This window comes from Girardinichthys multiradiatus, chromosome X (assembly GCF_021462225.1).
Source record: "Girardinichthys multiradiatus isolate DD_20200921_A chromosome X, DD_fGirMul_XY1, whole genome shotgun sequence".
NCBI classification, from domain to species: Eukaryota; Metazoa; Chordata; class Actinopteri; order Cyprinodontiformes; family Goodeidae; genus Girardinichthys; species Girardinichthys multiradiatus.
Genome location: NC_061817.1, coordinates 28,591,563 through 28,603,633, shown reverse-complemented (window position 1 = coordinate 28,603,633; position 12,071 = coordinate 28,591,563). Strand labels below are relative to the sequence as shown.

The 12,071-nt window shown below is 39.8% G+C and overlaps 1 long non-coding RNA gene across 1 annotated transcript; it reads left to right on the top strand.

Annotated features, from left to right (window-relative positions):
* The first annotated feature begins 6,045 nt into the window (after positions 1–6,045).
* LOC124862346 lies at positions 6,046–8,506 on the top strand. Its single transcript, XR_007036904.1, has 3 exons — positions 6,046–6,198; positions 8,175–8,247; positions 8,363–8,506. It is a non-coding gene; the product is annotated as an uncharacterized LOC124862346 (long non-coding RNA).
* The last annotated feature ends 3,565 nt before the right edge of the window (positions 8,507–12,071 follow it).

Genomic DNA, 12,071 nt, shown 5'->3' with positions numbered 1-12,071 from the left:
AGGAGGGGGTCGGTGATGTCTTTTAGGTGTGAGAGCACAAGGCGCTCAAAGGACTTCATCACCACAGAGGTCAGGGCGACGGGTCTGAAGTCATTAAGCCCTGTGGTCCTTGGCTTCTTGGGGACAGGGACGATGTTGGAGGACTTGAAGCAGGCTGGCACATGACATGTCTCCAGTGAGGTGTTAAAAATATCTGTGAAGACTGGAGACAGCTGATCAGCGCAGTGCTTCAGGCTGGCTGGTGAGACAGAATCCGAACCAGCAGCTTTCCGGGGGTTCTGTCTCCTGAAGAGTTTGTTTACGTCCCTCTCCTGGATGGAAAGAGACGTCCTCGGTGTGGATAGGGGGCTGGTGGGGGGGAACTTCAGGATGGGGGTTGGAGGTGCCAAGGCCCCTCTTGAGGTTGGAGAGATGGGGGTGGTGGATTGTGGCTGCAGCTGTTGGGGGGCGTCGTGGGGGATGGTTGCAGGACTGTCCCTTTGTCTTTCAAAGCGGCAGTAGAACTCGTTCAGGTTGTTGGCGAGGCGTCGGTCGTTGATGGAGTGGGGGGGCTTTCGGCTTGTAGTTGGTGATTTGCTTGAGCCCTTTCCAGACAGACGCAGAGTTGTTGGCTGAGAACTGGTTTTGGAGCTTCTCAGAGTACAGTCGTTTGGCCTCTTTCACTGCCTTGCCAAACTTGTACTTCGCCTCTCTGTATATGTCTTTGTCCCCACTCCTGAAGGCCTCTTCCTTATCCAGTCTTAACCTTCTGAGTTTAGCTGTGAACCAGGGTTTGTCGTTGTTGTAACTCACCCTGGTGCATGATGGTACACAGCTGTCCTCACAGAAGCTTTTGTAGGAAGTCACAGCCTCTGTGTACTCGTCCAGACTGTTGGTAGTAGTCCTGAACACATCCCAGTCTGTACAGCCTAAACACGCCTGGAGATTCTCCACAGCCTCACTGCTCCACTTCCTTGTCGTCCTCACAACAGGTTTGCAGAGCTTTAGTTTCTGCCTGTATGCAGGAATCAGGTGGACCATGATGTGGTCGGATTGGCCCAGTGCAGCACGTGGGACGGCGTGATAAGCGTCTCTGATGGTGGTGTAACAGTGATCCAGAATGTTGTTCTCTCTGGTCTGACATTTTATAAACTGTCTATATTTGGGGAGTTCGTGGGTCAGATTACCTTTGTTAAAGTCACCAACGACGATTACTAAGGAGTCCGGGTTGGTCCGCTCCACACTCAGTATCTGGTCGGCGAGCATGCGCTGTGCGACCTGCACGTTAGCTTGCGGCGGGATGTAAACACCGACCAGGATGAACGAAGCGAACTCACGGGGGGAACAGAAAGGCTTACAGTTTATGATGAAGGCTTCCAGGTCTGGAGAACAGTGCTGCTGAATCACTGTCACGTCGTTGCACCAACCACTGTTGAGGTAAAAACAGATTCCTCCACCTTTCGCTTTGCCGGAGAGTTCCGTGTCTCTGTCCGCTCTGTAGAGCTGGAATCTTGCCAGCTGCAGCGCAGAGTCCGGTATTAATCCACACAGCCACGTCTCCGTGAAGCACAAAACTGCCGATGAATAAAAGTCCCTGTTTTTCCCCAACAGCAGTTGTAGTTCCTCAATTTTGTTGGGAAGTGAGCGCACGTTAGAGAGAAATATTCCAGGTAACGGTGTTTGTAGTCCACGCTGGCGAAGACGTACCAGCACCCCAGCCCGTTTCACCGCGTGAACAAAGGTAAGCGCACCTTTGACCAGAATGTCCAAAAATTCCAGAGCAGTAGGCAGAAAAGTTGGAAATAACTCCTCTGGTGTAGTAGCCCTGATGTTCTTCTCTGGTGAGAGAGCTCCGGGTACCATCAAGAAGACCGTTTTAAAGCAAAAAACAAAACAAAACAATGCGCACCAACACGCCGAGGCGACCATCTGCGGCGCCATCTTGGTGATTTAAAGAGCTTTTACATCCAGACATCCCCAGTAGATCTCTAAGATATCAAGAAGCTCTTAGTTTTTTCCCAGGACTCAGCCTGTCACCAGAAGCGACAGAGCTTTATCAGCCGCAGCTCCTAAGGTCTGGAACAGTCTCCCCTTTTCAGTGAGGTCTGCTGGAAGTTTGAACGATTTTAAATTTCTTTTAAAAACTCATCTTTTTAAGCACTCTTTCATTCCAGAGAGCACACTTTGTCCTTGTTTCATCTATGTTATGGCTGATTTTATTGCTTATATTGTCAACCTTGTATATTTTATGGCTTATTGCTTTTATTACCTTATTTTTATCTTAAATTTTTTATTCACCTGCACAGCACTTTGGTTTCATTTTATTTGTAAAAAGCTTTATAAGAAAAATAAATAATAATGATAATAATAGCACATAATCTAACATTTCAAAATATTGGCAGAAAGAGAGTTCTTTGACCATTCCTCTGCTCAATTTTTCACAATTGTCCACAGTCCTGGATCCTTTCTCACACTCTTTTCTCTTCAGCTCACCCACAGGTTTTCTAAAAGGTTTTGGTCTGGAGATTAAGATGACAGTGAGTCAAAGTTTGATTTTGTGTCTGGTGAAAGATTTTTGTGTTCATTTGGCCACATGTTTTGGAGTTTTTATTCCAAAGGAAAATCCAAAGACAACCCATTTTTAGTTTTCTGGCAAAAGCTTCCAGATTTTTATTTAAAAGGTCCAGGTAATTCTAAGAACCCAAGATGCTGTGTTTTTGTCAATGTTTCCAGGACATCTATATGAGAAACAAGCCCTCCGCATAACATATCTTCCACCATATTTAACAGTTTGCACGAGGAATTGTGCCATACATTCATCCTAATTTAGTCCATCAAACCAAAGCACTTGGTTCTAGTTAAAGTTTGATGAGCTTTTAGCAAACTCAACACCTTCATGCTTGTGATTGTATGATAAAAAAAGCTTTTTCTTAGATTACATGCCAAACAGCTGGTTGGCATGTATCATGTGTATAATCGTTTTATTGGACAGTTGGCCACATTAACATGTCTCTTCTTGCTGGATTTCTCTAACACTGTTTTTTAATGACTTCTCTTACCATCCTGCCAACTGTGTGTGGTTTCAAGATTAACTGGGGTTCTTGTCCAGTCCAGCCTGAAAAGATAGGCCTTTGTGACACCCAATATTTATAATGAATACTACTTAAAAGTTCATAGATGCTGATCCACTTGTGGCAAGTGTGGCGCCCTTGATATTGTAAGGAAAATAAATAAACATATATAAAAAAAGATTTTTCTTTAGGTTGGATATTTTTTCACCTCACTGAGAATACTAACTCAAAGGTACTCAGATAATTATTATTTAAAGGTTTATAACAATTTGCACATGATCACCACTATAAGCTTTACTGTTCTTTTCAATGGTAAAACAGGCCTCATTGTGTAAAATTCATTTTTCAGTCAGTTAACAGTGTCGTTCTCAACTTTTTGCAATTTCCTCCACTGAGCGGCTATTATTGCCCTGTGTGGCTCAAAGCAGAGACTCTGAGACATCTCAGGCTTTAAGTGCTGGGAGGAGAAAGAGTCATCACTGATGTGACAGCCAGGTGCTAAAGGCGATACTTCAACAAGCATGCTGTGGCTCCACTTTCATCAAAGCAGGGAAGAAGTCACAGCCGAAAGGCTCAAATGAGCAGCTACAAACAGCCATTTTAATGTGCACGAGTATTTTAAGCTCCAGGTCACATCATCTTTGAGTGCGTCTAATCCAAACAATATGCCACTTTCTAAATATCAGCACAGACACTTGAAGTGAGCTGCCTTTGTTCCGGCCAAAAGAAACCCAATGATGAGAAGATGATAAAAGATCAGAGCTCAGTGGTACAGCTTTCAGGGATGTACACAGTGTGTGTTTATCCAAAAAAAACACACAGATGTATTTCACACAAGTATTGCTGTTTCCTGCCAGGCCTAGATTAACCGAGCAGACAGGCAGAAATTCTACTAGTGAGAAGGAGTTGCAGGGCACTGGCTCCCTAATCTGTTTCTGGATCATTTGTGAACATCTCCTGGGGCATTACTTATGTGCAAAAATTCAGCAACACAGAGTGCTGCAATGGTGGTAGATTTGGAGTATTTTTATTGTTTCTATATCTTCCCTGAAGACATTCCAATAAATTATCAGTTCTCCTCTGTCCAGCTGAAAGTTTCATTCAAGTAGAACAGATATGCCTTCTGATCTTTGTAGTATACCATTGCTTGATCTTCAAGTCTTTCTGGTGCAGCAATTGACTGGCTTGACTTGCTTGAGTCTTACTTCAAAGACAGGGACTTTTCTGTGTCAATAGGTAACATTACATCAGAGCTGACAAAAATCAAGGTGTTCCTCAAGGTTCCACTTTGAGGCCCATCCTATTCATTACCTTCATGCTTCCCATAGCTCAGATTATTACAAACTGTCAGCCAGTCAGTCATTTTCTATACCACTTCTTCCATATTGGGTCGTGGGGAGGCTGGTGCCTATCTCCAGCAGTCTACGGGCGGGAGGCGGGGTCCACCCTGGACAGGTCGCCAGTCCATTGCAGGGCAACACAGACACAGAGGACAAACAACCATGCACACACTTATTCACACCTAAGGGCAATTTAGAGAGACCAATTAACCTAACAGTCATGTTTTTGGACTGTGGGAGGAAGCCGGAGTATCCGGAGAGAACCCACGCATGCACGGGGAGAACATGCTAACTCCATGCAGAAAGACCCCAAGCTGGGGATTGAATCCTGGACATTTTTGCTACAAGGCAACACTGCTACCAACTGCACCACCATGCAGGCAATGTTTCAATTATAACAAACACCAAGATAAATTACCATAACTATGCAGATGGCCCATAGCTCTACATTACAATGTTACCAGGTGACCATGAACCCATGCGACCATTGGGAAGATGCAAAGGAGAAATCAATGAGTGCATGTGCCATAATTTTCTTTAGTTGAAAAAAACCAAAACTGAAGTAATTATTTTTGGAACAAAGGAGGACTGATCAAGAATCAGCACAAAGCTTTAAATATTACAGCTAGATACCACAGATCGGGCCTGAAATCTTGGTGTAGTGATGGACTTAGACCTGAACATTCAGAGGAATATAATGCCAATCACTAAGTCAGCCTTCAATCACCTGAACAACATTTCCAGGATTAAAAGACTAATCTCCTAGCAGGATCTCGTAAAATCATCCACGTGTTTTTCTTTGAATTGATTACTGCAACAGTGTCTTCAAAGGTCTGCGTAAAAAGTTGATCAGGCAGCAGCAGCTGATCCAGAACGCTGCTGCCCATGTCCTCACCAAAACTAAGAAAGTAGGGCACATTACCCAGGCTCTCAAGTCCTCACACTGGCTCCTATACCTTAGAGAATAGACTTTAAAATACTTCTATTAGTATTTAATCACGTAATGGCTTAGCACCAAATACATTCAAAATTTGTTGTCGTTGTGTCAACCCCTCCTGACCACTTAGTCCTTGTGGTTCAAGTCTGCTCTGCATCCCCAGAATCAGAATCAAACATGGAAAAGCAGCATTCAGTCTAATCTGGAACAAATTCCCTGAAAACTACAAAAATGACAGATGCCTGAATTCTTTTAAATCAAGGTTTAAACCCAATTTGTTTACAGTTGCCTTTGACTGTTCTATTTAAACTTTTAACTGAAACATTGATTTCAGCCTGTAGTCCCACTTTTCTTTTCTTTCCTTTAATTTACCACTGCATTGTACTTGTTTAATGTGTTTTCTTTTCTTACATTTGCATCATGTGAAGCATTTTGAATTGTCTTGTTGCTGAAATGTGCTATATGTGCCTTGACTTCAAATGTAAATGGGTACACAGGGCCCTGGACAGTGTACATCTCTTACAAAAAGACAAGAATCCCCTTCAAATTCTTCAGATTAGAGGGCATCTAAAGAGGGCAGCTAAACAGCTTAACTGATTTTGGGTTAGCAAGAATAAAAAATCCTGTGAAAACAAATAAAAACAAAACAAAGTTGATATTTTTCAAAATCAACATGTTACCCCACCAACATCATTGCAGATTTGTTTACAGGGTCCCCATGAAGACAGAAGATGTCAGCCATACCCATCCTGCGGACTTCTGATTATTATCCAAACAACAGCCAGTTTGAATTTGGTCTCTGTTTTTCCACTAATTTAGCCAAGTCACTCTCATTGTGAAAAGGATCCGCTCGACTGGAGCAGAGGCTGAGGTGAATGACAAAAGGGATTTAAGCAGAGCTGAAAACAATATATTCATTGTACAAATCTGTAAGGAGGATTAGTGCTAATGTCTCTTATATAAAACTGCCATTTTGCCAAAATCTTTCTTACCAAAAAAACGTAGTATTACTTAAATAATGAAATTCCTTGCTGAAACAAATTGTGCTTTAGGGCCTTGACTGCAAATTAAAGGTGCACCTTTTAAAATAAATATATGTCTTATAATGACCTTCACATTTAGTGGCACCGCTGGTAAAGATTTGTAAAAACACTCACTGAAAAATTTGTTGCAACTCTTTTATGGTGAGTGCTGTATATTTAATTTATCTTCCTTACCATCCTCCTCACTGTGTGTGGTGGAAAAATACTACTTTAAAAATTTTACTTTGACTGTTGATATGGGCAAGTTTCGGTGAGGAGTGAATTTTCCTGACTTTAATTGCATGTTTTCTTGTATTTCTCATCTGAAAACAAAACAAGCGGTCATCTGTATCAAGTCATATTTGTACCCCAGGCAAACAGAAAGTCATGGATTATAAATTAAAAATATGTAGACACTCTCATCGTCAAAAAAAAACAAAAACAAAAATAGAAATAAAAACCTAGTCAGTTAAATTTGTTTATAGGAACCGTTGCAAAGACGTGTGCCACTGATGAAGTAAAAAAAAAGATTATTCTTCACCTTAAAATTATTTGCAGCCGAATAAATAAACTAAAATTTAAGGAAGTTAAAAAATAATAATTTTTAAAATATTTTTTACCAGGTATGCCAATACATAAGGAGACTGCTGTACGCTTCAAATATTTATTTACCTGTACAACAGATGTGATCTGTAACTTCACAGGAGGGAAATTCCTTAATAAATCCATTACAGATGAATTTATCTGGTAACCCATTAACATTGAGCTAATGTAGATGAGCTCATAAAGACTGCACAGACACGGAGCAACGCCATTGCTCATGCTGTTAAACAACAAGATAATAGCAATGTTTTCTGAGGCCATTCATGAAAAAGTAAGAAACATAAATCTTGGTACATACAAATGTGATACATGTGTTTTTTTCCAAGTACTTACATTGTTCCATATTGTTTAACTTCTAACATAGTTCATCATACCAAATCCAAAGCAGAGCAAAGCCATTTTATACTACATTGCTTAACCAGTGTTTAGTGGTTAAGTTATCTGAGAAAACTGATACACTTTTTAAAGGAGAGAAAACCAGAATTAAAATATTTCATAGCAAAACAAAACTTTGAATAAAGAGCTGCAGTCCCAGTTCCAGTTTGGGCCACTCTGCTGGTTTAAGGTCCTTGTTCAAGGGCAATTCAGAGGTTGGATGGGTAATGACTGAGCATTTTCATTAGCTCCCCAGATGCCTGCTGCTTTAACCTTTGGACTGCAGCAGTTCTCTGCTCATTATGTTGCATTTTACTCATTGTCTACCTTGTTCATGCTGAGCTAAGTAGACAAACAACGCATAGTTTAGAAAGGTACGCCAATATTTAACAACAAACTGCAGCTATAAAAGGTATCTCATGCAGTTTTAAAGGACATTGAACAGGACAGAAGATATGGCTAATATAACATAGACAGATAGACTGAAAAATAAATTTCATTCTTGTTACAGCTGGCAGTGTCCACAGCTCAGGCTGCAACTTGTTTTCATTTATTTATACACAGAGACACACTGACAGGCAAACCCAGAGTTATCCAAAAACATGCTAAAGGCCACTGAATTAATAAACAGTATAAGCTTTTATCAGACTTGTGAGATGAGAAGGCTATGTTTATTTTTGTTGCCTTCTCAGGCAGCTTTCTGTAGCCCTGACAGAACAAGTTAGGCCTATCCACAGCAGCATCGGTGCAGTTTACTGTACACATTTTCCTGCACTATGCTTGTTTGTTTTTGTGAGATGTGTCTTTTTGGCCACTGTCACTGTATGAAATCTTTTCTTTTTTACAGTTGCACTGGTGGGGTGGTATGTTATATGGAAGCCTTTCAAGCTATGAAGACAGTGATAGAAAAATGTATTTTGGTCGGTCAGCAACATCCTCTTTCTCCCAGTTCACTCATAATGTTTATGTTGAGTTTTGAGCACAAGTCAACAAATGTAAAAAGTGAAAATAACAAAGTTACCTTTTATCCTACAGAGAACTGGAGGTATTTTATTGCTAACATCTGGGGAAGAGATGTTTTTTGATCCCGTAAAGCATGCAGTGTGCAATCACAGAAGCCCAGCTGAGGTAGTGCACTTCAGGAAGAATGCCACTGCTTTAATTGCAATAATAAAACTTTTCCTCACTACCAGCTGCCCTTTTATAGCTTACATCATGACAAATCTTACCTGTTACATAATTAGTCAATTAGATTTGGCAATTTCCTTCACCTCATGAAAAAGAAGTTCAATTGTTCTTTAAAATTTGCTTTTCTCCAGCAACTGAAGTTAGCAAACAGAGAGAGAACTTTACTGCTTTATATATAAGTGTAGATTAACATTTAACATTCCTGTTTTTTAAAGCAGTATTAAAGCAGACCGATTTCTTTTTTAGATCAGTTAGGCTTACCAATAAAATACAATATATTGTTACTTTCTTAAAAGTCAAAACTTTAATTTTCACAGTATTTGGAAAAATTAACTTCAAACTGTTTGACTCGGTGAGATGTTATGGATATATTGGTAGAATTTTGGCCCATTCTTCCTGACAGAACTGAGGTAACTGAGTCAGGTTTGTAGGTCACCCTGTTCACACACCTTTTCAGCTCTGTCCACAAACTTTCTGAGGAACTCAGATTGGAGCCAATCCAAGACATTGAGCCTGTTGGCCTTTATCCACTTTATAACTAATTTGGATAAATGTTTATTTTCACCAGCTATTTGGAACACACAATTTTGCCCAAGCTTCAAATTCCTGGATGACATCTTGAAATATTACTTTAAAATTTCCACTGATTTTTTATATTTTTTTTCATCGTACTCCTCCATACTTTATAGTTGGGATGGTGTTTTCAGCCTTGCAAACCTCCTCCGTTTACCTCCAAAAGTACTGATAGTCATTATGGCTGAACACAATAATTTAATTCGAACACAGAATGTCTCAAGAAACTGGATAGTTAACTCTCGAGGACTGGACCTGGGCACCTCTACTTTTTTCCACACAAAACTGTAGTGAACACGACTGTAAAGATGCACCATTTGAAGAAATGTCCACTTTGAAAATAGTTTTAACATTTCTATTTCATAAAAAAAAACTTTCTATGTGAATGAAAGATACAAAAGCATTGGAAAATCCTTTGTTGTTAAATATTCATTTGTAGTTTGGAGCCAAGTGGTATAGGGTAATGGGCAAATTCGAATTCTCTCTATCTTCTTCATAAAATCTTAGATTTAATTCCAATTTAAACATTACCCTGTACACCTTTGCTTTATAATGACTCTTTGATGAGTCTTTGGTCTTTTGCCTTCTCAACAATATGGGTACTGTGTAATCCTCTATTTAAATCTTTCTCTCATTTGCTGTTTAGTGAGGTGTAATTTCTGGGAGTTTAAGGGATTCAGATCCTGTTTTAGCTCAAAATACACCCTTTACCAGTCCTAATTGTGCACAAAGAATTATGCCAATAAACAAACTGTATCACACACTGGAAATGAGACCTGGATTCAATGATTGAAAAGACAATGCTGCATTTCATGTACCTCAGAAGTCATTACTTGGATATTGGAATGATGTCCCACTTAATGTAAGTCCAGTACACACTGTACAGTTTCACAAATTGTACAGAACTTGAACATGTTACAGTGTGGTCACAATATGACAGTAACTCCTGACACACTGCACGATGGAAGATGCCAGACTGCAGCAACATTGCATCAGACAGATCCAGTCCATCAATAAATGCACAGCAAGTTCTGGATGTTAATGCGCTTATTATGTGAGTTGGACAGGGAAAAGAGGAAGAGGAAAATGAAGGAAAGGAGATGGCATAAACCTTTAAAACAAAAATGTAACACCCCAAAGAATTTTGTATTGGTTTCACCCTTTTTAATGTCTGAGCTTCAGAAATTTAAATCCCACATCCTTGCAAACAAAATCTTTCCAAGACACTGACAGGCTTTTAAGTGGTTTTCATGCTGCTGAGGACAGTTTTTCTGTCTCATTCTTTCTTGTCTTGCTGGGTCTCTGTCTTCATACCCTCCCTGGGTCAGCTCATGAGTATCTCCACGTGTCAGATGAGCAAACGCCTGGGCCACAATGATGGAGAGCTGAATGAAATCATTCCAGTGTTAGAGGAGAATAATGCAAACTTAATTACCGTGAGCTAATAACTTCAGGCAATCATGCCAAACTCAGCTCAGTGTCTCCTTTAAATTGTGAGGGCGGCTAAAACCTTTTTCGCTTTTATTTTTAGTGACTCTTAGCAGACGTCCCGGTTCTTTGGCCTGAGCCAGCTTCAGCAAGGTGATAAGGATGGCTTTGAGATGTAGGTTTTATTTTGTGGTTTGCTTCATAAGTGTGAATAATTACACAGAAAGTTTAGCAGGCCCAAGATAAGAAGTGCGGTTAATCCGATCGCCTTCAGAACAGTGTGGAAATTATGGTTCTTAGGCGACAGTAAAACAAATGTGAAGTACAGAGAGTACAGAATGTTTGAAGGGAAGTAGTTCACAAAATTCTCTCTTCTCTGTTTGTTCCTAACCTTGGCTAATGATAATGGCTATACATGTGCTCTGACCAGTCATTTACATCAAACAATATTGATTTCCGTTGAGGAAAGATGAGTGTGGACGCTATCAAAAGGTCAAAATGGTTCCAAATTTTGCTGCTGATTAGGAGGCTCACATCTCAAAGGCTGCAAATCAGACTCTTTGTTTTTGCTGTTCAAAGAGACTAAAGGCAAAGGAATAAAGTAATTTCTTGGACCCTGTGGCAAAATCTTAAGCAAGGTTGTAAGAATTAATCAAATTATGTATTTGTCCTCTATCTTGCTTTGCAAAGATAGAGCACAATAATTGGCAAAAGTTTTACTATTTTATGAAAAATAACAGTCCCTATTGCAAGTATAATTAACAGCAAAAGCAGGGTGAATCATAGATTAATGCTGCATTTATTATGAAAGATTAATTCATATGAAAGAAGATACCTTCAAGCTCCCAAACCTTTCCTAAGAAAATTGGATTATTGTGTGAAATGTAAATAAAAACTGAAATCATTGAAGAATTACAGAAATATTTAAGGGCCAAGATAAAAGGTATTGTGGATCTTGTGAATTCTTTCCAATAGCCATTTAAAAACTAGTTTTCTTTTGTGTTAAGAAGCCAGCCTAGGGTAACTCATTATAACTTGGAACATAGGCGTTATTAGATCTAGGCTCTCAGGGTTGAGGGCCAGGATGGTTTTTTAGAAAAGCCCAAGATCTCACGAAGGAAGACATATGAAAATACATATCTATTAAAAAAACATGCATTAAGCAACACACTCGCCATTTTTATTCCATATATTTGCTTAAAACAAACTGATCTGTTTCTGCTGTGTTCTACAGAATCACTGCCCACTTCACAGGGCTTGCAATTAGTCAAAGTAAAAAGAAAAAGAGTATAAGCAGAGACAAAGAAATTATCCAATATTGCTACAGCTCGATTATGCAAACAGTAACCAGTGATTGTGACACAGATAAAATATATTTTTTTAACTAAGTCAGAGAATTCTGAGTCTGGTAGATGAAAAAACTAAGCTCCTCCTGCTGCAGTAACAGGAGAGCTGAGCTGCTTCCTCCTCAGAATCAGGCTCGAGGGATTTTATTCATGCAGCTCGTCTCAGTAACAGGAATTCAGACTGTCGTCATTTATTCAAGACAGTGATA